Source organism: Durio zibethinus, chromosome 8 (genome assembly GCF_047325235.1).
Source record: "Durio zibethinus cultivar Kanyao isolate XHJ-2024 chromosome 8, ASM4732523v1, whole genome shotgun sequence".
Taxonomy (NCBI): Eukaryota; Viridiplantae; Streptophyta; class Magnoliopsida; order Malvales; family Malvaceae; genus Durio; species Durio zibethinus.
In genome coordinates, this window is record NC_143169.1 from 27,377,885 (window position 1) to 27,405,447 (window position 27,563).

Sequence of the window (27,563 nt, forward strand, 5' to 3'; positions counted from 1 at the left end):
TCCTTTGGGTGATCAAATCCAAGCCTTGATTGAGAATAGTTTCTAACTCACCCTTGAGCTTTTCCTCCATAGAGTCTAGCACTTTAATATGAGCCTCCATATCATCAAGCTTCTCCTTCATGTCACCCACGGTCACCTCCACCTTGGATAGCCTCCCATCCATGGCAGACCAGATGTCTCTTGAACTGGCCTTTTTGCCCCTTCTATGCCCTTACTCTTGGGCCTGTGGTTGTTGGCTAGCCACATCGCTCTGGGATGCCATCTCTTTGACTGCAATCTAACCTGCACATACATAAACAAGCAGAACCAAAACTACTCTGATACCAACTGTCATAGGCTCCGACCTAAGACTCAAAATCCATGCAACCTTAAGCTTGGAATCACCTTTTTCTAGCCTAAGTCAGCCTAGAACACAAGCGTGTAAGCACTAGAACAATAGCAAGGATAGAATGTGCAAGTTTGAAAAAAACAAAAGAATAAGAGAATTGCTAGAATATGCTTTGTATTTTACTAAAGCAAAAGTGTAAGATGATGTATAAAAGAGGGTGGGGTGACCCTCTATTTATAGTTGATGCCCCTAACTACACTTACGACTAAATCTCTAAAATCAAAGAATTACAATCAATCAAGGATTACATATATTACATTAATACAGGATTCTATTTCCTAATTTTTAGGGTCAACCAAATCCTTTAGAAGGCACATATTGATCCTATATGCTTCTAGAAGATCTTATTACGCACTTCTTTTCTTGGGCCTTCCTAGACGTGGTGCGAGCATCATGCGGGCCTGGCCTTGGCCATGCAGGCTATCTTGCATCCTGTGTAGGTGATCTGGACTCCTCACCAAGGCCTAGTGTGCAAACCCTGACCAATACTCTTAGTGCGTAAGCCTCAACCTTGGGCATTTCAGCTTGTGCACTCGGCGCGCTTGCCCAGGGCGTAACACATGCACCATTTACACCATAACTGGGTAATAGGTGGATTTAACCACATCTTCTTATTTTTGCCATGCCAATGCCATTTTTATAGCTTGTCAATTCATATAAGTGCTCACTAGCACCCATACCTGGGCCTAACTCAATTCTGTCGAACATGAACACCATGCTTAAGCCTCTAAAATCTTGATCACTGCCAATACCTTTGTTCTAGGCTAGCTTTTCACAACCTGGGCCTCCAATAAGCCTCAAGGCCTATCCATCTAGCCATCAAACCTTGTCTGGCTAGAACTGGAACTACTCCTTGACTTGTAGAGAACCTATGGGATTAGACTAGCTTATGGACTGTGATACATGCACATGCCTCAACCACTATCGGGATATGTTGACCCTTAGTCTCAGGTCATGCTTTGACCACCTTTAAAACATGCTGGCCCTTTATGTGAGTAGTTCCCTTGAACACATGCTAGGCCACTCACCACACATAGGTATCTTAGGCTCGAGATATGCACTATACATACCACGATCAGATAGTATGTGGGTTAAGGTACATATTTATATTTCTACCATACCAATGCCATTTTTATGACTTGTAATTCATATAAGCACTCACTAGTGCCCATATATAGGCTTGGCTCAAGTCTACCAAACCTAAACACCATGCTTGAGCCTTTAAAGTCTTTATCACTACCTATAACACTATTTTGGGGTAGTTCCCTACAAAACCTCAAGGCATGGTCCTTGTGGCTGTCAAACCCTATCCTACTAGAACTAAAACTATTCATTGACTTAAAAAGAACCCCTAAGCTTGGACCAGCTTGTGGACTATGGCACATCTCATGCCTTGACCTCTATCGACATTGAAAGACCCTTAGTGCATGCACATGCCTCAACCATCATCGGGACTTGATGGCCCTTTATCTCAACACATGTTTTGACCCCCATCGACACATGCTAGCCTTTGTGCAGGCAATTCCCTCAAACAAGATCAGCACATGCTGGGCCCCACACTATGCGCAAGTATCCTAGGCCTAGGCCACACACCATGTGCACCATGATTGGGCAATAAGTGGGTTCAAGCACATCATCATATTTTTGTTGTGCCAATGACATTTTCATGGCTTGTAAATTCATATAATGGTCCCTTAAGCCTTCATGTGAAGTTTCATGGCAAGATGACTCATTTTTTATTTTTCATAAATTTTAAAATTTTTCTCAATTTAGATTTTTTGATTTTTTTTAAAAGAAGTTTTGGCCCTAATTTTGGAATACATGATCCTTGTATTTTTATTGGCTTCCCTAAAAAAATTCAGCTAAAAAATTGAAGTGTAGACGATTTTTTGGCCATTTAAAAAAAGTACCCCAATTTTAGACTCTTGAATGGCTACTAGCTGTGAACCTGTAAAAGCTCTTACGCTCTTTAAGTGGGTGTGAGTAGTCAAGGTTCCTTGGGGATATAGGGCCAATATAAGGGCCAAGGACCAGTGCCCATTGTATATAATGTACGCACACCTCCCCCTACCTTCAATCGTTGGAACCTCTAATGGCACCAATCAAGTTCTCCAACGATGGTGCCCTAGGTAAAAAAAAGTTAAACCAGCACATGCTTGAGTCCAATATGTGCACCATGGCCTAGAATCAAGCTTTGACCAAGGCCTTAACCATCAATGGCACATGTTGGTGCAAAGTGCAGGCACATGGCTCAAACATCATTAGCACAAGTTAACCTTTGGTAGGGGCACTTGCCTCGACCACCATCGACACAAGTTGGCATTAGGTATGGGCACTTGCCTTGACCACCATTGGCATATGCTGGCCTTTGGTATGGGCACATGCCTCGATCAGCATTGGTAGTAAATGGCCTTCGATGCAAGTAGTTACCTTAAACACCATCACCACATGCTAGGCCTTGGTGTCCGCACATACCTTAACCACCATCAAAACCTATGGAATCTTGGTGCAGGATATACCTGTTTGAAAAAAGTGTCCCTATTTTGAATGCTCTAATGTCTACTACAAGCATATCTATAAAACTCTCATGTTCTTTATAAGTTGGTTATCCGAGCCCCTTTTCTTCTTTATGAGGGGAGTAGGTGTACATTATGGGCCTATCAATGCATATATCCATGATAATGTCCCTGGAGAAAAATCTAGGCCATGCTTACCCTCTCATCATGTTGTCTAGTGATTAGTTAGTCTAGTGACCTGTAGGCACCTATGGCCTTGACTAGTTGACATGCATGTGAAAGAATGGCTTGGTTGTGCTAAGCTCAAACCCATGCTTGTGTCACAAGCCAGGAGCTTATGTCATGCCCTGAACAGGTGCGCCAAGCACATCAGGTGCACCAACAGGTGAGCAAAATATTGAGGCTCGCAGACTAGGCGCACCGGCAAGTATTTACACGCAAGGCCAAAGAGATGAGGCCAGAACACCTGCCCAACTTGTAGGCCAGCCCGTGAGGCCAAGGCCTGGCATTCAGGCTACCCGTACCATATCCAGAAGGGCCCAAGGTGCTAGATATGCAAGTGAACATTCTGAAAGCTTGCAGGATCAGCAGAAGCCTCCTAGCAGATTTGGTTGACCATGGAAATCAGGAGTTAGAATCCTGATTGATTGTAATCTGTGTAATCCCTTGATTTTAGCCTTTATTCTAGGGATATTGCCATTAAGTGTAGCTAGAGCCTCAACTATAAATAGAGGGCTACTCCACCCTCATTTGTACACCATCAAACGCTTTTGTTTCAGTGAATACAGAGCATATTCTAGCATTCTGCCTTGTTATCTTGTTTTTCTTTAACTTGCGTAATCAGCCTTTCCCATTATTCTAGTGCCTGCACGCTTGTGTTTTAGGCTAACTTAGGCATAAAAGAGGAGATTCCAAGCCTAAGGCCACACAAATTTGAGTCTAAGGTCAGAGCCCGTGACAATTGGTATCAGAGCAAGTTTGGTTCTACGTGTTTATGTTGTGCAGGTTAGATCGTGATTGAGGAGATGGCATCCCAAAGTGACATTGCTAACCAACAACCTGAGGCCTAGGAGCAGGGGCATGGAAGTGGTAGGAAAGCTAGTTCAAGAGATATCTGGTCTACCATGGACAGTAGGCTGAGCAAGGTGGAGGTGACCATGGGTGACATGGGAGAGAAGCTTAAGGAAGTGGAGACTCACATTGCATTGCTAGACTCCATGGGAGAGGAGATCCAAGGTGAGCTGCAAGCTGCTCTCAACAAAGGCATGGACGTGATAACCTAAAAGAATGAGGCATTGGAGGCTGAAGTGCTGACCTTGTGTGATGGCATAGAGGCCATGCGCCAGCGGATGGAGGAGCTTGCCAGTGAGCTCGTTACTTGCAACACTGCCATTAGGAATGGCATGTTTGCTGGAGTGTCCAAGTCCAGAGTGGATGTACCCAAGCCTAAGGAGTTCAAGGGGACTAGGGTGGCCAAGGAAGTAGACAACTACCTATGGGGTATGGAGCAGTATTTCCAGGCCATGGGCATGCAAGATGAGGTGATAAAGGAAAGCACCATTGCTATGTATCTCACTGATGTAGCCTTATTGTGGTGGAGGCACAGGTGTGATGATGTCAAGCGTGGGAGTGCCAAGATTGGAACTTAGGTAGAGTTCCAAAAGGAGTTCAGAGAGCAATTTTACCTGAAGTATGCTGATGATGAGGCATGGGTAAAGTTACATGGGCTGAATCAGTAAGGGGACATAAGGGAGTATGTCTAAAAATTCTCTGAACTTATGTTACAGATCTTGGATCTAGGTGAGATGGATGCCTTATTTGCTTTCATGGATGGGCTGAAGCTGTGGGTGAAGCATGAGCTACAATAGAGGGGAGTTCATGACTTGGCTAAAGCCATGACTACTGCTAAGTCTTTGATAGAGTTTAAGCCTCTGAACAAGTTTGAGTCTTTCAAGCCCAAGGGTAAGGGTAGGGACTGGAAGAAGCAGTACAAAGGGAAGGATTGTGATTGGGAGTCCAAGGAAAGAGACCGAGACCGTTCAATTGAGGATGGTGAGAGGAAGCCACCAGCACGCAAGTGGAAAGCAAAGGGGGACCGAGAGCCACTAGCATGTTACCTATGTGGAGGGAGCCATATAGCACGTAATTGCCCACAAAAGGGCAAGCTGGCTACTATAAACAAGGAGTCTGATGAGGAGCCAGAGACAAGGGTAGCAAAGCTTGGGTCGTTGGTGCTCAATGTTGTCCAGAGTAAGCGGAGCTACAAGCCAAAGGGCTTGATGTTTACAAATCTGGTGGTGGACACAGGTGCCTCACATCTTTTTATTTTAGGTGATGGAGCCCAGAAGCTCGGACTGAAGGTGCAGAAAGGGACTGGTACCATTAAAATGATGAACTCCAAGGAGGTTCCAGCCATTGGAGTAGCATGAGGAGTCGAGTTACAGCTTAGAGACTGGAAAGGCAAGGAGACCATAGAGGTAATACCCCTTGATGACTATGAGTTTGTGATTGGGTTGGATTTCCTTGTTCGGATTAACACCCTCTTTGTGCCTTTTACTGATTGTGTTTGCATCTTGGATACAAGGTGCCAATGCCTAGTGCCATTGAGAAGAGGGTCTGGAGTTGGGTCATGGGTGGTGTCAGCCATCCAATCTACCAAAGCAGTAAACAGGGAAGAAGACACCTTCTTGGTAGCCCCGAAATATGATAAGCTAAGGGAAAAGGAGGTCGAGTCACCCTTGGAGGTCTAAAAGTGTTGAAGACCTTTAGTGATGTGATGCCCGTAAAGCTGCCTAGCCAGCTACCACCTAAGAGGGAGGTAGACCACAAGATCGAGTTGGTGTCCAAGGCCAAGCCACCAGCTAAAGCCCCTTACCGAATGTCCCCACCAGAGTTGGAAGAGTTGAGGAAGTAGCTCAAAGAGTTAGTTGATGCTAGCTTCATCAAGCTATCGAAGGCACCCTTGGTGCACCGGTTCTATTCCATTACAAGCATGATGGGTCGTTGTAGCTGTGCATAGACTACCAAGCTTTGAACAAGCTGACTGTCAAGAACAAGTACCCTATCCCACTCATTGCAGACTTATTCGACCAACTTGGGAGTGCAAGATGGTTCACCAAGCTGGATTTGAGATCGGGCTATTATCAAGTTAGGATCACGGAGGGAGATGAGCCAAAGATAGTATATGTCACTTGGTATGGTTCGTATGAGTTTTTGGTGATGCCTTGCAGACTCACGAATGGCCTAGCAATATTCTGCACCCTTATGAACAAAGTATTTCAGTCATTCCTTGATCGATTTGTTGTGGTTTATTTAGATGACATTGTGATCTACAGCCAGATTTTGAGAGAGCATGTAGACCACTTGAGACAGGTGTTCGAGGTGTTACGGGCACACAAGCTATTTGTCAAGAGGGAGAAGTGCTCATTCACCCAGTAAGAGATCCCATTCCTAGGCCACATAATGGGAGGTGGTAGGATACGCATGGATGAAGGCAAAGTGCACGCCATCATGGAGTGGGAATCATCAGCCAAGGTCACTAAGTTGAGATCATTCCTTAGGCTGGTTAACTACTACAAGTGTTTCATCAAAGGTCACTCAGCAATAGCCATGCCATTGACTAACTTGCTCAAGAAAGGGAAAGCATGGGAGTGGAGCGTAGGGTGCCAGGAAGCTTTTTATAGGTTGAAGTAGGCTGTGACCGAAAAGCTACTCTTGGCCTTGCCAGACCATGCCAAGCCATTTGAGGTGTGTATGGATGCATCAGGCTTTGCCATAAGGGGCGTGTTGATGCAAGAGAGACATCCAGTCACGTTCGAGAGTAAGAAGTTAAACGAGACTAAGCATAAGTACACGATCCAAGAGAAGAAGATGATTGTAGTGGTGCACTGTTTGTGCACTTGGCATCATTACTTGGTGGGGTTAAGGTTTGTGGTTAGGATGGACAATGTGGTGACTAGCTACTTCTAGATGCAGAAGAAGCTGTCCCCTAAGTAGGTGAGATGGTAAGATTTTCTTGCACAATTTAATTTCCAGATGGAGTACAAGCCAGGACGAGTGAACCTAGTGGTAGACGCCCTAAGCAGGAAGGCTAACCTTGTTACCATTAGCCAACCAAAGGGGTCACTAGTGTCGCACATCAAAGAGGGACTTGAGCATGATCCTACAACCAAGGCTCTTATCGAGTATGCCCAGCAAGGTAAGACTAGGCAGTTTTGGATGCAGGATGGTTTGTTGTACACCAAGGGTAGTAGACTATTTATGCCGCAGCACGAGAAGCTCCGCAAGGAAGTTTTGCAAGAGTGTCATGATTTAAGGTGGGCTGGACACCTAGGAGTGAGCTGCACCTTAGCGCTGATCGAGGACCGGTACTATTGGCCGCACATGAGGGACGATGTGGAGGCTTGTGTGAAGACTTGTCTTATGTGCCAATAGGACAAGGTGGAGCTCAAGAAACCAAGGGGTCTCTTGGAGCCATTGCCAATGCCAGAGTGACCATGGAAGAGTGTTTCTCTAGACTTTATAGTCGGTCTACCCAAGACAGAGGGGTTTGGAAGATTATGGTAGTGGTGGATAGGTTTTCCAAGTATGGAATCTTCATTCCAGCAACCAATGAGTGCCCAATCAAGGAGGCAGTTCGATTGTTCTTGAAAAATATGGTTAAGTACTAGGGAGTGCCGAGGACCATTGTTAGTGATCGAAACGGGCATTTCACGGGCAGGTTCTGGACTGAATTGTTCAAGCTGTTGGGGTCAGACTTTAACTTTTCCACCAGCATGCATCCGTAGACCGATGGGCAGATAGAACGTGTGAATGGACTATTGGAGGTCTACCTCAGGCACTATGTGAGTGCCACACAAAGGGACTGGCAAAGCTGCTAGATGTTACACAGTTTTCCTACAACTTGTAAAGGAGTGAGGCAATGAACTAGAGCCCATTTAAGGTTATGACAGGGCAACAACCACTAACACCCGATTCGATTGCTATAGGTTATATAGGGTCGAATCCAGTAGCATACAAGTTTGCCAAGGCATGGCAGGAGCAAACTGACTTGGCCAGAGTTTGTCTACATAAGGCGGTAAAGAGGTCGAAGAAGTGGGCAGATCAGAATAGACGGGATGTGCAGTTCCAAGTTGGAGACTTGGTGTTGGTGAAGTTGCATCCCATTGTGCACCACAAGGGGCTGCACAAAGGCCTAGTCCAGAGGTATGAGGGACCTTTCCAAGTAGTCAAGAGGGTAGGCAAGGTTGCCTACAAGCTGGATATGCCACCCAAGCCGAGGGTACACCCGGTGTTCCATGTAAGCATGCTCAAGCCGTTCCATGAGGATGAGGGAGATCTAGGATGGGTAAAGTCAAAGCGTGTGCCATTGAGAGCTAGAGCCTCAAATGAAAACGAGGTCCACAGCATCATAGCTGATCGAGAGGTGAGACAAAAAAACTACTAACCAAGATAAGAGTACTCGGTGCGCTAAAAGGGACTTCCAGACAATGAGGTGAGTTGGGAACCAGTAAAGGACTTATGGCAGTTCGGGGACCAGATCAGGCAGTACCATACCAGGCAGTACCATACCATATAGAGATGTGCTCCTAGCCTTACTGGTTGAGTCATTCCTCTAGTGCTATTATTTTGAAAAAATTAGAGTGCTCAAAGTAGGCCTATGCTTGTATACATTAGCATAAGATAACATCATAGGATTTCTATCCTATGATGGTGGCCTTTGAGATCAAAGTAATGATTAACAAGGATAGTCAAGGGTATTCGTATTTCATAGTCAGAGATGAAATTTTTGGATTTATGAAAGATGAACAATTGTGAAAGCATTTACCAAGGATGTTTTCATTAATCAAGAATGAAAGTTGTGAGCTTTAAGATGATCAGATATCATCCTAGTCTCAACCATAAATGATGTCAACCAAGGATCGATGGATGTTACTTTCAGGACTCCATCGACACCTTATGAGAAATCAAAGTCTTTGAGTTTTGGAGGGAGTATGGTTACAAGGCTAAAACTTCAAGGAATTGATGGAAGGGCACCACTAGGAGTGCAACCTATGGCTTAATTTGACTCAATGCAGGGAAACTTACCAAGTCTAGACATAGTAAAATTGATAAACTGAGAGCTCTTTCTTGATTCTATGGGAGGTGGTGCATGGTAGTTCTTAGTTGGTGGATTGATTTGTCTAGTTAAATCCATTAACGAACAAGACCTCTACTTACTAGCTAGCTATATGGAGGTGATCCTTTATGGCTAGCTTCTTAGAGGGACTATGGCTACTTAAGCTAAGGAAGTTTAAGACAATAATAGGTTTATGATGCCCTTAGATGTTTTGGGTTGCACGTGTGCTACACTGATGTATTCAATGAGTCTATAGCCTTAGCTGACAGGTCCAGGTAATCTTTGAAATTTCATCATGCTAGGGATAGTAAGTATGAGTCATCAGCTCATGTTGACTACATCATTGCCTTTTTTACACACCACCCATCCTACTAATTGAATGTCTAGTGAAGTGTTTGGATCATGGTGACATGGATGGTTTGCTACCTGTGACATCATGGGAAGTCCACTGAACCTTATCATTTAGAGGAAAGAGAAGTTGTAACAATGTTTCTATAGGTGAACCTGGGGAAGGATCATTGTTGAAACTTGCTCAATGAATGACCCACAAATGTGTTAATGAGACTCTAAGAGGGCAAGCGTGCTTTCATGCCGTGAGCCCCTTCTAGCCCTGGGCAAAATGATTGGTATCATTGTCTGTGGCCAAATAACGAGCCCTCGATGCATATCACACTAAGGAACTAGAATGAAAAAAAATACGTGTGATGTTGCTATCCCTTTCATAGTGTGTTCGCAGGTGGCACCGTGACTCTTTTGTCATGGAAAACCAAAATGACTCTCAGTAATAGATATCTCGAGTCTCGCATTGATGAAGAATGTAGCAAAATGTTATACTTGGTGAGAATTGCAAAATCCCATGTGTAGAAAGATTCTTGTATTTTTGTTGGCATCTACAAAACATTTAGCTAAAAAATCAGTGTAGAAGATTTTGTGGCCATTTGAAAAAAGTGTCCCCATTTCAGACACTTGAATGGCTATTGACTGTGAACCATAAAAACATTGATGCTCATTAAGAGGGTGTGAGTTATTAAGGTTCATTAGGGGATAAGGGGCCAATATAAGGGCCAAGGACCAGCACCCATCACACATCATGTGTGCATACCCCCTGGCCCCCCACCTCTAATCATTGAAACCCCCACTGCTGTCGGTTCGGTTCTTTGATGATGCTATGGTGATTGGAGTAATGATTAATAAGGATAGTCAAGGATATTCATATTTAATAGTCAAAGGTGAAATTCTTGGATCTATGAAAGATGAACAACTGTGAAAGCATTTGCCAAAGATGTTTTCATTAATCAAGAACAGAAGTTGAAGGCTCAAAGATGATTAGATACTGTCTTAGTCTTAACCATAAACAATGCCAACCAAGGATCAATGGATGTTACTTTTAGGACTCCTCTTGCACCTTATAAGAAATCAAAGTCTTTGGGTTTCAAGTGGAGTATGGTCATAAGGCTAAAACTTAAAGGAATTGATGAAAGGGCATCATTAGTAGTGGAGCCTATGGCTTAATTTAACTCAACACATGGAAACTTGCCAAGTTTAGACATATTAAGGATTGATAGATTAAGAGCTCTTTTTTTATTCTATGGGTGGTAGTGCATGGCCATTCTTAGTTGGTGGAGTGATTTGTTTGGTTAATTCAATTAACAAATGAGACCTCAACCTACTAACTAGCTATGCGAAGGTGAACCTTCATGGCTAGCTTCTTAGAATGACTATGGCCTTTTAGCCTAAGAAAGTTTGAGGCAATAACAAGTCTATGATACCCTTTGATATTTTGGGCCATACACATAATACACTAATGTATTCAATGTGTCTATAGCCTTGGCTGATAGGGCCAGGGAATTTTTGAAATTTCATCATGATAGGGATAGATCATTGCCATTGTTGGTCTTCAATAAGGAATTCCTAGTAAGCATGAGTCATCAGCTTGCATTAACTACATCCCTACCCTTTGTACACACCACCTATTACTCCTACCAATTGAATGGTCCATAAAGTGTTCAAATCATGGCAACGTGGATGGTTTGTTGCCTACGACATCATGAGAAGTCCAGTAAACTTTATCATTTAAAGGAAGGATAAGTCATAACAAGGTTTTCATAGGTGAACTTGTGGAAGGATCATTGTTGAAACTTGCTCAATGAATGACACATAAATATGTTAACAAAACATTGACGGGGTGAGGTTGCCTTCATGCCCTAAGGCTCTTTCGATTATGGCTGTGCATGATGGTCACTTTGTTTTGCCTGTCAAGTGAGCGAAATAATCAGTGTCATCACTTGTGGTCGAATAACGAATCCCTACATGAATCGCACTAAGGGATCGAAATGAAAAAAAGCATGTGTACCATTGTCATCGATTCACATTGCATGCATGGGTGGCACTATGACTCTTTTTGTCATGAAAAACCAAAATGACTCTCAACAATGGATATCTCGACTCTTGCATCGATGAAGAACATAGTGAAATATGATACTTGGTGTGAATTGTAGAATCCCATGAGCCATCGAGTTTTTGAATGCAAGTTTCACCCCAAGCCATTAGGCCAAGGGCCTGATTGCCTAGGTATCATGCATCATCACCCCCTCTAACCCCCCACTCATCGACCTTCAAGCGAGGGGGAAAAAGATGGCCTCCTATGATCTTGTTGGTTGTTGTTAGCCTAAAAGTGAGCCCCCGACAGTGATAGTGCTGTGACTATTATTGGTAAAGATCCCAACATGCATTGTCTCTAGTAATGAGCATTTATTTTCCATTTGAACCCCATCGGACCCCTTGCATCACTCAATCAATGCTTGCATCATGACCCTAGGTTAGGTAAGATTACTCTTTGAGCTTAAGCATATCAATAAGTAGAGGAAAAGAAACTTACCAAGATTCCCCTAGTAACAATGAGCGAATTGGGAAAAGCCTAACTTGATAATCAAACACCTTCGATGTCCAAATTGTAGTCTAGAGAAGCATCCTCAATGGTGGACTGGGCCCAAGTCCACTAAAAAGAGGTATCGAAGAGGGTGAAAGCTTTGTTATACCTAGACCTTGTCACACCACGAGGCTATCTACGAGTCAAGTTGTATAGGAATATAACGTTAATCGGGTAGTAAATTTATCCAAGGCTGAATACAAGGAAAAGACCAATAACGAACAAGTATCATGAGGGAAAGATGAAAAGGACTTTAAGAAAAAAGCCAAAAACTGCATGAAATTATCGGTAAAGAAGTAGATAGGGTCTAGGGATGTGCCTCAGTTGGATGTGGAATGGCCATAACTGGTCCACCAATCAGCTTGGGGCATGGATCGATGCGGATCATGGCAATGGCCCAAGCTTGAGCTTTTTATATGCCTACAGAGATGTTGTTGCCTCTATCATGGAATGCAACACATGCCATCTAGATGTGTGTCAAACCACATGTGCTCCTGGGGTCAACCTATAGGCTCCCCATCTAGCCATCTTGAAATACAAACCAAGGAGTTTGACATTTGTGCAAGTCAATGAGCTAGAAAACCCATAAGGTGCAAGGAAACTAATTGGCAAGATCCCTCACAAGTGCACTACCAACCAACCTTGATCTTTTAAACTACACCTGAGTGAGGTGAAGGCAGAGAAAACTCTAGTGAAAGCCCATAGTAATACTAATATGCAAATCATTCGTCTGTCTTGGGTATAGGGTGAAAAATAAATTGAAATGTCTAGTAGCTAGCTCCCTCTAAAGTTTCTCTCAGGATAGCTGGAGCCCTTAGCAAGTTCTATCAAGTAAAGTTAATTATTAGAGGCATCAGAGGTGCAACACCTTAACCTATTCTCAAACTTTAAATAGGTAAGAGGGTGAGGCTACTTCATGGAGCTATTCCATGGAATCGTGAGCTCCAAGTGGCCCATTTTGTTAAGCAAAATTGGCGATGCAGGATGAACTAGAAGCTAGGTTATGATGTCTAATTGTATGCTAACCTAGAACCCACAAGGGGTGTTGGTCAAATAAGACAATAGGACAGTGGTAATAAAAGTCAAAATCCACTAAAGAATGTGTAATAACTCACCTGCCAAATCAACTAGTCCTAAAAATGGATGGTGCTTAAGCACATGACCTATATATGGCTGTTAGGGCAAAGGCCAAGCCTTAATGAATAGCATGGTGTGGAGGCACTGCAAAACCCAAAGCATGAGCAGAGTGACCATCAGTATAAATCTTGGTGGTAGTAGCAAATATTCAAATAAGAACTTTGAAGGCTAAAAAAAGGAAAGGCTCCATGTGAATGGCACTTGCATGTGGGTTAGTCGATCCTAAAAGATGGGGAAGGGTAATCCGATAGCACATCCAGCATAAGCTTTAAAAGGGAATCAAGCTAAAATTCCTAAACCAAGATGCGATGATTAATGGCAATGTTAAGGAGTCTTAAGATGTTGGTGAGGGCCTCAGGAAGAGTTATCTTTTCTATTTAATGGCTTACCTACCTTGGAAATGGCTCAACCAAAGGTAGGGTCCAACAACCAAAAAAGCACTACACATTGCATGGTGTCTAATGTGCCCCTGGCGACCTTTGAAAATCTAAAAGATGAACTACCGTCCATGCCCAGTCATACTCATAACCTCATCAGGTCTCTAAGGTGAACAACCTCTGGTCGATGAACCAATATAAGTAAAGGATGTTGGTAAAATAAATTTGTAGCCTTGGGAAAAGGGTTGGCTCTGAAGGCTAGGCATGAGGGTCCCAATCTTGAACCCATTGGCTACTGGTGCACTACTCGAGCTACTCTTACAATGAGAATGGGTCATCACATACCAGCTAGAGGATGGACTAGGAATGGCTCCCTTCGGGGTCTTTCTTAGATGACAAATAGTCGACTCAGAACTATTATGAACAAGGGGAATCCAACTATTTAATTAAAATAAAGCATTGCAATGGTCCCCATGAATGCTCACTCAATGCAATTTTTGCCCAGTGCTCTGAATGTCAAAGTGAAGAAATTCAACCAAGTGTAGGTAAATAGCAGAAGTAACTATGACTCTCTTAGGGTAACCAAATGCCTCGTCATCTAATTAGTGATGTGCATGAATGGATTAACGAGATTCCCACTATCCTTATCTACTATCCAACAAAACCACAACTAAGGGAATAAGCTTGGCAGAGTCCAACTTTGTGAAATAACTTGAGAGGTATAGGATAAGTGGGAGCCCTTGGGCAAAATTGAAATATCACAACTTTTAACATTATTTTAGTTATTTCATGAATCAAAGGTGGGGCATGACCCTTTTTTTTGGAACCAAAACTGCCCTTGGTCGATCAATCCAAGTAGAGGACCTTTTTAGGTGGAGAGTTTGACTAAGGCGGCACATTTGTTAAAAGATAATGCAAGTGTCCTATGATTAGCTCAACAAGAATAGAAATCTTATGTGGAACAAAAGGGTAAAAGCTCATTCGATTCTATTTTCTAGTATAAATACGAATCATGAAAGTGTGGCCTATCAATCTTTTAGACCTTTAAAATTTGAAGCTATAGGTGTTAGAAAAGTTACCAGAGGGATAATTGGCTTTTGATAACCAAGCATTCATAGCGACATTGCTTTTTGATTCTTTGATGTTGGCTCTTCCTATCATTGTAAAGCAGAATTCACCAAGTGTTAGATTATTTGCCCACCACTAAGAAACACGAGCTAGGTTTAGACTACCATGAGTTAGGTTAGTTTTACCCTCCTAATGGTAGCGTCACACCTAGTATGAGAGGAAATGTTGATTCGCACAATTGGTCATCATGTCTGGTTGAAAAGCTAGTAATGTGAAGCTACCATGCACTAGATTATGACTAAACACCTCTAAGTCAGAATCCAGGCTAGAAATAATGCACACACCCTTTGCCTGATTGCCAACCTATAGTAGGGGCCCATGGCCTTCAATGGCACATGTCATAGGTGCAGCCCTTACGGCAAACAAGCTAAACGGGCCTCCTTAGGGCTCAATTCCCATGGAGTGGTGGGTAAAATCCTTTACAGATAGCTTAAATATGTGACAAGGTATTGTAAGTGGTAGAGTGGCCTTGTTACCATGATCCACTAAGATTCAGCCCTTCATCGCTTTGATTCATCCCTCCCTCGCTTCACACCAACCAAAGTCCACTCACTTCATTTTTACACTGCATACCTCTAGGGTTGGGGATGAATGATGTTCTCTATTGCAATCGATTTGGCTAGGCGATGACATCCCACCTTCAGGAGTCCAAGTAAACAACAACCAAATGCCCTTCGTATTTGTTAGAAGGAAGGGCTTGCCCTTGGTACAGGAACTTGCCTTGAACTCCATTAGCACACACTGGCCCTTAGTGCAAGTTGTTGCCTCAAACACCATCGATAACATCTGGCCCTTGGTTGGTGCAGACAATCACATCAAACATAATCGATAGATGCTAGCCTATTGTTACCTTGGACACCATATGTAAATGCTAGCACCATGGTGTGGGATGTTGACTCAAACACCAACGCCAGATGCTGGCACTTTATGTGAGCACTTACCTTAACCATCGTCGGTCCAAGTGGGCCCTTGGTGTAGGTTGTTACCTTGAACACCTCTTTGGTAGATATTGGTACTTGGTACGGCATGTGTATCATGACCCTTCCACCTAAGGCACTTGTTTGCCCCTTGATCACCATCAACACCAAATGGTGCTTGGTGCATATGTCACAAGCGGTCTTAAGCCAAACCTCGTGTGACCTTGGATAGGGAATTGACTCCATTTGCTAAAGGGGTAAATGATACATTAGTACTCACCAGCTATTTGGGTCCAACTCAAATAAAATTCAAATTTGGCTTGGTTATTATCAAGTCAAGCTCAAACTTGAGTAGCTGGACTTATCGATCGAGCCAAGTTCAGTAATTCTTATTCCTAACTTAAGTAGCTCACAAGCCTAATTGACCTTTTATATTTTAATTATTTTAATTAATAAAATATCTTGAACTTGAGTTTGAGCTCAAGCACAGCTAATTGAGCATTTGTCAAATAAAAGAATCGAGCCTAATCGAGCAAGCTTAAGTAGCTTAAATTCTATCTTAAGTCAAAATTAAGCTAAAAAATAAAACTTAATGGAGTTTAAGCTTCAAATTTTGAGTTGAGCTTGAGTCAAGTTTTGAGCTTTAAATTTTGAGTCAAGCTTAAGCTCGAGCTTAATGCTATATTGGCTTAAACTCGATCGATTTCATCTTATTGTCTACCTAAGTCAGCATACTAAACTCAAGTGCTTAGCATAATTCTAGCTTGTCAAAGATTATGCTGCAGTGTTGGGCCTTTTAGAAGCCCACAAATACTGATCCTCCAGGATTGTGTTTAGGTGTGTTTGTACCTTGGTCTGACCATTCATCCATACCTAAGTCTAATTGTGTGTCTGTGCATCACTCACCAGCTTTTGCACCTTGTACCTAAGTCTTGGCTCAATTCTGTCAAACTTGAATACTATGCCTAAGCCTATGGAATCTTGATCACTACCCATACCACTGTTTTAGGCTAGTTCATAATGACCTGGGCCTCTAATAGGCCTCAAGGCTTGGTCCTCATAAATGTCATAGATGTCAGACCATATCCCACTAGAACTGGAATTGCTTCTAGACTCAAAAAGAACCCCTAGGCCTGGACCAGCTTATGGATCATAACACATACACAAGCATTGCCTACCTTTAGGACATGTAGGCCAGTGGACTTGGCACATGCTAGCCCTTTATGCGGGCAGTTCCCTCAAAAAGAATCAACACATGCTAGGCTACACACCATATGCAGGTATCTTAGGCCTGGGCCATGCACCATGCACCATGCACACTACGATTGGCTGTAGGTAAGCTCAGGTACATCTTTAATTTCTACAGTACCGATACCATTTTTATGGCTTGTAAATTCATATAAATGCTCACCAATGCCCACATCAGGGCCTAGCTTAATTATGCCTAACTTGAACATTATGTCTGAGCCTCTGTAGTCTTGATCACTGACCATACCACTATTCTAGGCTAGTTCCTTAAGACTTGGGCTTTCAGCAGGTCTCAAGGCTTAGTCCCCCTAGTTGTCGAACCCTATCCTACTAGAACTAGAACTGTTCCTTGACTTGGAAAGAACCTGTAGGCTTAGACCAGCTTGTAAACCGAGACACATACACATTCTTTGACCACCATCAGGATATGTTATCCCTTGGTCTTGACACATGCTTCATCTCGACACATGCTTTGACCACCATCAGCACATACTGGCCCTTTATATGGGTAGTTCCCTTAAAAACCATCAGCACATGCTAGGTCGAGCACTACACGCAGGTATCCTGGGCCTTGGCCATGTACCATGCATAGCATGACCAAGTAGTAGGTGGGTTCAGGCACATCTTCATATTTTTGCTAAGATAATGCCATTTTTATGGCTTGTAAATTGATATAAGCGCATAACAGTGCCTGCACTTGGGCTTCACTCAACTCTGTCAAACTAGCCTAGAATAGTGGTATGATCAGTCTGCAATACTTGGCTTTCTAGAATAGCACCATGCCTGAACCTCTAGAGTCTCGATCACTGCCTGTACCATTGTTCTGGGCTAGTTTCCCATGACTTGGGCCTCTAATATGCCTCAAGGCCTGGTTCCCCTAGCTGTCAAACCCTATCCCACTAGAATTAGAACTATTCCTCAACTTAGAGAGAACCCTTAGGCCTGGACTAGTTTTCAGACCATGACACATGCATATGCACATGCACATGCCTTGACCACCATAAACACCTAATGAACTATTTTGCATACACATGCTTTGACCATCATCAGGACATGTTGGCCCTTGGTGTCGATACATGTATCAACTATCATAAGCACATGTTGGCCTTTGGTGTGGGTTGTTGCCTCAAACACCATCGTTAAATGTTGGCACTTGGTGCAACATCTGTACCATGACCCTATCACCACTCTTTAATCCCTTTCAAGGCACTTGTTTGTCCCTTGAGTGCCATCAACACCAAATGACACTCAGTGCATGTTTCATGGGCTCTAATTTTAAGCCAAACTCCATGTGACCTTAGACATGTAATTGACTCTATGTGCCTAAGTCAACCTATGAAACTCAAGTGCTTAGTATAATTCTAACTTGTCAAAGATTGTGCTGCAATACTTGGCCTTCTAGAAGCCCCAAAATTTGATCCTTCTAGGACTGTGTTTAGGCATGCCCACACTTGGGTCTAACCATGCACCCATACCTCAATCAGTAGTGCCCTCACTTAGGTTTGGCTGTGTGCTTGCATATCACTCACTAACAACTGCGCTTGGGCCTAGCTTCATTTTGTCAAACTTGAACACTATGCCTAAGCCTTTGGAGTCCTAATTGCTACCCATACCATTGTTCTATGCCAATTCCCTATGACCTAAGCCTCTAATAAGGCTCAAGGCCTGGTCCACTTGGATGTCAAACCCTATCCTATTAGAACTAGAATTGCTCTTTAACTCGAAAAAAACCTTAGGCCTAGAAAAGCTTGTAGACCATGACACATGCACATGCCTCAACCTCCATCAACATCAAATGACCCTCGATGCATGTATCACGGATCACACAAAAGTTCAAGACCAAAAGGGTCATGTAACGAGACTTGCTTATGATGATATGGGTAATGATTTAGGAAGGATTGAAACAGAAGCCTTAAAGGCACTTACTTTACCCAAGTGTGTGGGTCAAGCCAAGGCCAAAGTGCAGGAGTGCACTCAAGGTAAGTTGCACAGTGATAGGGATGAAGGCTACTCATTGGAAGTTTCTAGAAAGCCTCAAGATGTGGCACAAGCAGTCAGGCACAAAAGGCCTAGAACCACTTAGAGATAAGCTAGGCTTACAAGCATGGAAACTTTTAAATCAACCTAGAAATAGGCCAAATAGGTGAGCATGAAAGGGCTAGAGAAGCTTGGAGGCAAGCGAGGTGTGAGGGCACTGAAGGTTCCAAAAGGGTTAGGCACACGCATAGTGATGGGCACTATAAAGCCTAGATGGGGAAGCCTCTAGAAAGCTCTAGTTGTAGGTAGAGTGGCACCAAATGGAGAAGGCTCAGGAACTAGCTAAGCATGAACACTCAAGGGAAGTGCCTAAAATTTTCCAAATAAGGGGCTCAACAAGGAAACTGAAACTAGCATATCTCTAGAAAGGCCTTAGCCAACCTTATTAGAGCCTGGGCACCCTATAAATGTCTAGAAGGCCTTTAATGGACATACACTTGGATTCATTCTAACCACAAATGCCAAGGGGGCTCAAGCATCAATAGGCGAGTCTCCCCCTGATTTGTATAGAAGCCATAATCAAGTGACAACAAGAGAATCAAGAGTATAAAGCATTAGGGACTTAGGCCTTGAGAGCCTTTGTAGAGAACACATAAGGACTGTGTTCCAAGAGTAAGTGTACATACCCCATCAAGTAAATAAACTACTCTTGCCTTAACCATTTCCTTCCTAGATTTCTCCTAAACTCCTAGGAGGTTTGTCAAGTTTCAACATAAGTTCATAGCATAAAGAGTCGATTAAAGGCTAACTTAGGCATACGGATGATAATTTCCTACCTAAGGCTACACAATAGCTAGGCATGTAAATGGTAGTTTCCTAGGCTACGCACCATGCAAACCAAGATCGGATAGTAGGTAGGTTCAAGCACATCTTCATATTTTTGCCATGCTAATGCCATTTTTATGGCTTGTAAATTCATATAATGGTCTTCTAAGCCTTCATGAAAAGTTTCATGGCAAGATGAACCATTTTTTATTTCTCATGATTTTTAAAATTTTTTATAGTTTAGGATTTTTTGAAATTATTTTAAGAGTTTTGGCCCAAATTTTGGTGTACATGATCTTTGTATTTCTTTTGGCATCCACAAAAAAATTCAGCTAAAAAATCAAAGTATGGAAAATTTTGTGGCCATTTGAAAAAAGCATACCCATTTCAGACACTTAAATTGCTATTAGATGTGAACTTATAAAAGCTCTTATGCTTATTAAAAGGGGAGAGTTGTCAAGGTTCCTTGGGGGATAAGGGCCAATATAAGGGCTAAGGATAGCACCCATCGCATATCATACAGTCACCCTCTAGCCCACCACCCCTAATTGTTAGATCCCTCAATGCCATCAATCAGATTCTCTGATGATGCTCTAATGATGGTGCTATAGGCAAAAGAATGCAGTGCCAGCACATGCCTGAGCCCAACATTCTTATTGTGGCCTAAAATCAAACTTTGGCTAAGGTCTTAACCATCAATAGCATATGCTACTACATGTTACGGGCACATGCCTTAACCATCAATAGCACAAGTTGGCCCTTGGTACAAGCACTTGTCTTAATCACCATTGGCACAAGCTGGCCCTTGGTATGGGCACTTACCTTGATTACCATCAACACATGCTAGCGCTTGATGTAGGTACATACCTCGATCTAGCCTTTGGTACAGGCACATGCCTTAATTAGCATTGGCATAATCTAGACTTGGTACAGACATATACCTCAATCAGCATTAGCACAGGATGGCCCTTGGTGTGAGCAATTACCTCAAACACTATCAGCACATGTTGGGCCTTGGTATGAACACATGCCTCGACCACCATTGGCACTTATGACCCTTAGTGCAGGATATGCCTATTTGAAAAAGTGTCTCCATTTTAAACACTTTAATGTCTACTATTGAAATATTTGTAAAATCTTTCATGCTTTTTAAGTGGTGATTGTTTGGGCCCCCCTTTCCTCCCCATAAAGGGAAAAGGTGTGCATGATGAGCTTGTCATTACATATATCCATAACAACATATTTGGAGCAAAATCCAAGCCATGCATGCCTTCTAGCTATGTTGTTAGGTAATTGGTTGCTTCAGTGACCTGCAATCATCCATTGCCCTAATCAATTAGCATGCATGAGAAAAAGGCTTAGCTATGCCAAGTTTATACCCATGCCTACAGCTGATGTTACCCTAAACCATAGACCTAGCCCTTAAATTGGCCTTTTGTTTATTGCATGGACCTTAGACACTTCCTAGGTTGGCTAAGGCCTTTGCAAAATCTAGCTGGTTCCAAGCTCCCTATTGAGCCTCATGTCTGGAAGTGTTTGGGCACACTACTTGAGTGCCCATGACTAGCAGGTTTTAGAATATTCCATATTTAATCACTATTTTTCTTAGAAGTAGGGCCTTCCAAAGCCTTTCTTATCTGGCACTATAGTACCTATTGCTATTCCTACACATGGCCCTTCTAGAACCTTTAATGGCCATGCATGTGGCCTACCTCTAGGCTTTTCTAAACTCTTCTACACTTGTGCACCTAGCCTGTCTCTAGGCTAATCTAGAGCCTTTTGTGCCTACCTTCTCATGCCACTTTTTTAAGGCATTCTAGATCTTTCCAATGAGTAGTCCCTATTCTCAATACTAGGCTGCTCACCTCACCATACTCTTGCACCTTAGCCTAGGCCCTAGTTTGCTCACTAAGCCTAGTATGTGCCCTTAAGACCTTAGTCTCAATCCTTCCAGCTCTTTCACCTACACCAAGTTGAAAAACCTGAGTCTATCAACTAACTTGGCTTAGGACTTTGTGTGCAGACCTTGACATTCTATCACACTTGTTAGATCGATGTCCCACTCTCATCTTGATGGTCTTTGGCACACAATGGTTCTTGGTACAACATCATAGTCATCTTTTATTATGGTCATAATCCCAATATGATTCCTATGAAACCAATGTTTGTCAATTTAAGTAGTGCCTTAGTTGGTGATATGCCATTACCTTCTCTTCATGCTCAATTGGCCCTTTGAGGCATGCAGCACTTGCATCACATAGGCTTCTATGATCCTAGCTTGTTGAAGCATGCAACACCTCTATGCCTAACGTGCCATTACTCTCTTCTCTACATCATGGGGTCTTTACCCTCTTCTCGCACTCAATGGGCCTTTTTAGGTGTACAGTGCACAAGTGTAGGGTGTCCATGCTTATGTCTAGGCCATTACCCTTTCTTTAACAAACCATCCATCTCCAGGGCTGGTGTCACCTATGCCTCCACCTTAATAAGGCCACATCAGTAAGATACATCGAAGTGGTGCTTAGCTTAGTAGCATCTCCTACATACTCGTGGCCTAAAAGTATTACTCCATCCCTTATAGATAGTTATCTACTTCTTTGGCTATCCTAGTCCCCTTGAACTCCTTGGGCTTAGGAATCTCCACACAAGTCTTAGACACTCCAGTAATCATGCCATTCCCAATGGCTATCTTGCAAGCAGCAAACTCCCTCTTGAGTGCCTCCATCTCCTTATGCATGGTCTCCATCTAGGCCTCCAAGGCTTCATTCCTCTAGGTGATCATGTCAATGGCCTCATTTAGAGCTGCTTGCAACTCACTTTTGAACTCTTCCTCCATTGAGTCTAATGCCTTGATGTGAGTCTCAACCTCATCAAGCTTCTCTTTTACATCGCCAACTGTCACCTCTACCTTAGATAACCTCCCATCCATGGTAGACTAGATGTCCCTTAAACTAGCTTTCTTCCCTTTTCCATAGCCTTACTCCTAGGCCTCTGGTTGCTGGCTAGCAACATTACTCTGGGATGCCATTTCTACAAATGCCTTAAGTGTGATCTGAATATCACCGAACAAAACCTACTCTGATACCAACTATCATAGGCTTGGACCTTTAAACCAAAATACAAGCAGCCTTAGACTAGGAATGAGCTCCTTATGTCTAAGTCAGCCTATGAACTAAGCATGTGGGCACTAGACCAACTAGAAAGGCAAAATATGCAAGTTTGAGAGAATAAGAGAATGTTGGAATATGTTGTATATTACTGAAGACAAAATGTGTTTGATGATGTACAACTAAGGGTAGGGTGAACCTCTATTTATAGTTGAGGCCCTAGGACTAATTATGGCTACTTCTTAAAATCAAAAGATTACAAGATTCCAAGAATTAAGGGATTTACACATTAATACATAGATTAAACCCTGATTCTAAGGACCTCTTCCTGATTCTTAGGGTTGACCAGATCCTCCCATTGAATGTTACCAATCTTGGATGCCTCTAGAAGATTCTGGATCTGCCAATCTCCCCTGGATCCACCTAGTTAAAGTGCGAGCATGTTGCAGGCTAGGTTCTGGTTGGGCGGTCTAGACATTTCTCCCATGCTTATTATGCCAACCCCTGCAATAGTCCCTAGTGCTTGAACCTATTAATATTTAAACAATTAATAAGTAAAATATTTAAAAAATAAATTTGTTTATCGAATAAGTTTAAATAGTTATGTTTATTTTAACACTTATTTATTTTAAATCGTTATGACTTTTAGTTTTCTCATATAACAATTGTTTTTGTTCATACAAGCTTATTCAAATTAAAATAATATTAATTTATTACTATTTCGACAATTAATAAGAAAAAAATTTTTAGATAAATATGTTTACCAAACAAGTTCAAATAGTCACAACTATTTGAGTAATTATTTATTTCAAATTGTTATGACCTTTTGTTTTGCCATAAAACAATTGTATCAATTCATATAAACTTATTCAAAATAAAATAATACTAATTTATTAATATTCCCAAAATTAATGAGTAAGAGATTTAAAAAATGAATCTATTTACCGTACAAGTTCAAATAGTTATAACTAATTGAACAATTATCTATTTCAAATCATTATGACCTTTTGTTTTGTCATAAAACAATTGTTTTTGTTCATTCAAGCTTATTTCGAATAAAATAATATAAATTTATTAATATTTCAAAAATTACTAAGTAAAAATTTAAAAAATAAATCTATTTTCTGAATACATTCAAATAGTTATAACTATTTGAATAATTATCTATTTCAAATAGCTATGACCTTTTTTTTTGTCATAAACCAATTGTTTCTATTTATATAAACTTATTTGAAATAAAATAATACTAATTTACTAATATTTCAAAAATTAATAAATAAAAGATTTAAAAAATAAATTTATTTATCGAGCAAGCTCAAATAGTTATGACTATTTGACAAAACAAAAGTCATAACGATTTGAATTATATAATTGTTCAAATAGTCATAACTATTTAAACTTATTTGGTAAACAAATTCATTTTTTAAATCATTTACTTATTAGTTGTCTGAATATTAATAAATTTGTATTATTTTAATTGAAACAAGCTTTTATGAATACAAAATAAATATTTTATAACAATAATTATTTAAATATGTTTAGTAAACAGATTCATTTTTTAAATCTCTTTATTATTAATTTTTGGATTATTAATAAATTAGTATTATTTTATTTTGAATAAGCTTATATGAATTGAAATAATTCTTTTATGACAAAACAAAAAGTCATAATGATTTGAAACAGATAATTATTTAAATAGTCATGATTATTTGGTCTAGTTTAATAAACATATTTATTTTTAAAATTTTGACTTATTAATTGTCAAAATATTAATAAATTAGTATTATTTTAATCCAAATAAGCTTGTATGAATAGAAATAATTTTTTTATAATAGAACAAAAAGTCATAACGATTTAAATAAATAATTGCTTAAATAGTCATAACTATTTAAACTAATTTGATAAATAGATTTATTTTTTAAGTCACTTATTAATTTTTGAAATATTAATAGGCTATTATTAATTTATTTCGAACAAACCAAAATGATTAGGTAAACAAAACAAAAGGTCATAAGGATTTGAAATATATAATTCTTCAAATAGTCATAATTATTTGAACTAGTTAGGTAAATAGAATTATTTTTTAAATATCTTATTCATTATTTTTTGAAATATTAGTAAATTCATTTTATTTTATTCAAATAAGCTAGTATGAATTCAAACAAACCTCTTTTATGACAAAACAAAAGTCATAACGATTTGAAATAGATAATTATTCATATAGTTTTAAATATTTGAACTGGCTCGATAAACAAATTTATTTTTTAATTCTATTAGTTATTAACTTTTGGAATATTATTAGATTAGTGTTATTTTATTTCAAATAAACTTGTATGAACAAAAATAATTGTTTTATGACAAACCAAAAGGTTATAACAATTTAAAGTTTATAATTGTTCAAATAGTCATAACTATTTGAATTAGTTTGGTAAATAAATTTATTTTTTAAATCTCTTACTTATTAATTTTTGAAAGATTAATGAATTAGTTTTATTTTATTTTGAATAAGCTTGTATGAACTGAAATGATTGTTTTATGATAAAACAAAAAGTCATAACGATTTGAAATATATAATTGTTCTGAACCACTTCAGCAAAAAGATTTATTTCTTAAATCTCTTAGTTACTAATTTTTGGAATATTATTACATTAGTATTATTTTATTTCGAACAAGCTTATATGAACTGAAACAATTATTTTATAATAGAGCAAAAGGTTATAACAATTTGAAATAGATAATTGTTCAAACAAGAATTGGTTCGGTAAATAGATTTATTTTTTAAATCTCCTACTTATAAATGTTTGAAATATTAATAAATTAGTATTATTTTATTTAAAATTGGTGTGTATGATAAAAACAATTATTTTATGACAAAACAAAATTTCATAACAATTTGAAATAAATAATTGTTCAAGTGGCCATAATTATTTGAACCAATTTGATAAACTGACTTATTTTGTAAATCTCTAACTTATCAATTTTTGAAATATTAATAAAGTAATATTCATTTATTTTGAATAAGCTTTTATGAATTGGAATAATGGTTTTATGATAAAATGAAAGGTCATATTTATTTTAAATAGATAATTGTTCAAACAGTCATAACTATTTCAACTTGTTCGATAAACAGATTTATTTTTTTAATTTCTTATCTATTAATTTTATAAATGTTAATAAATTAGTATTATTTTATTTCGAATAAGCATATATGAACTAAAAAAATTATTTTATGATTAAATAAAACGTTAGAACAATTTGAAATAGATAATTATTCTGATAGTCTTAACTATTTGAATTAGTTTGTCAAACACATTTATATTTTAAATCTCTTATTAATTTTTAAAATATTATTAATTTACCAATATTTTACCCCGAATAAGCTTGTATGAAGAGAAACAATTACTTTATGACAAAACAAAGATCATAATAATTTGAATTGGTTTAATAAACAGATTAGTTTTTAGATCTCTTATTAAATTTTGAAATATTAAAAAATTAGTATTATTTTATTTTGAATAATTTTGTATGAATCAACAATTATTTTATGACAAAACAAAATGTCATAACAATTTGAAACAAATGATAGTTCAAATGGATATGACCATTTGAACTTATTCGATTAACATATTTATTTTTCAATCTCCAACTTATTAATTTTTAGAATATTAATAAATTAGTATTATTTTATTTGAAATAAAATTGTATGAGTAGAAACAATTGTTTTATGACAAAACAAAAGATTATAACAATTTAAAATAAATAATTATTTAAATAGTCATAACTATTTAAACTCTCTCAGTAAACAAATTTATTTTTTAAATCTTTTATTTAATAATTTTTGGAATTTTAATAAATTAGTATAATTTTATTTCGAATAAGGTTTTTATGAACAAAAACAATTGATTTATAACAAAACAAAAAGTCATAATGATTTGAAATAGATAATTCTTCAAATAGTCATAATTATTTGAATGTGTTCGGAAAACATATTTATTTTTTAAATTTTTACTTATTAATTTTTGAAATATTAATAAATTTATATTATTTCATTCAAAATAAGCTTGCATGAACATAACCAATTATTTTATGGAAAAACAAAAGGTAATAATGTTTTGAAATAGATAATTGTTCAGATGGTCATAACTATTTGAACATATTCGATAAATAAATTCATTTTTTAGTTCTCCTACTCATTAATTTTTGGAATATTTATAAATTAGTATTATTTTATTTCAAATAAACTTATATGAACTCAAACAAATGTTTTATTATAAAACAAAAGGTTTCAATGATTTGAAATACATAATTATTCAAATAGTCATGACTATTTGAACTTGTTCGAAAAATATATTTATTTTTTAAATCTTTTACTTATTAATTGTTGAAATATTAATAAATTAATATTATTTTATTTTGAATAAGCTTGTATGAACAAAAACAATTATTTTATGACAAAACAAAGAGTCATAACAATTTGAAATAAATAATTATTCAAATAGTCATAAAGATTTGAACTTGTTTGGTAAACATATTTATTTTTTAAATCTTTTGCTTATTAATTATCTTAATATTAATAAATTAGTATTATTTTATTTGAAATAAGCTTCTATGAATAGAAAAAATCATTTTACGACAAAAAAATGGTTATAGTAGTTTCAAATAGATAAATTATTGAAATAGTTATAATTATTTAAACTTGTTCAGTAAACAATTCATTTTTTTAATCTTTTAATTATTAATTTTTGGAATATTAATAACTTAATATTATTTTATTTTGAATAAGCTTATATGAACTGAAATAATTTTTTTATGAAAAAACAAAAGGTCATAACGATTTGAAATAGATATGTATTCAAATAATCACGACTGTTTGATCTAGTTCGATAAAAATATTTA

The 27,563-nt window shown here is 38.9% G+C and overlaps 1 non-coding gene and 3 pseudogenes across 1 annotated transcript; all 4 read left to right on the forward strand.

Annotated features, from left to right (window-relative positions):
- Positions 1–8,362: 8,362 nt before the first annotated feature.
- LOC149517774 (18S ribosomal RNA) lies at positions 8,363–9,536 on the forward strand (annotated as a pseudogene).
- Positions 9,537–9,853: 317 nt separating this feature from the next.
- Positions 9,854–11,154, forward strand: LOC149517775 (18S ribosomal RNA; annotated as a pseudogene).
- A 289-nt stretch (positions 11,155–11,443) lies between these two features.
- On the forward strand, positions 11,444–11,599 carry LOC149517776 (5.8S ribosomal RNA). Its single transcript, XR_016344261.1, has one exon. It is a non-coding gene; the product is annotated as a 5.8S ribosomal RNA (ribosomal RNA).
- A 232-nt stretch (positions 11,600–11,831) lies between these two features.
- On the forward strand, positions 11,832–15,110 carry LOC149517777 (25S ribosomal RNA; annotated as a pseudogene).
- Positions 15,111–27,563: the final 12,453 nt, after the last annotated feature.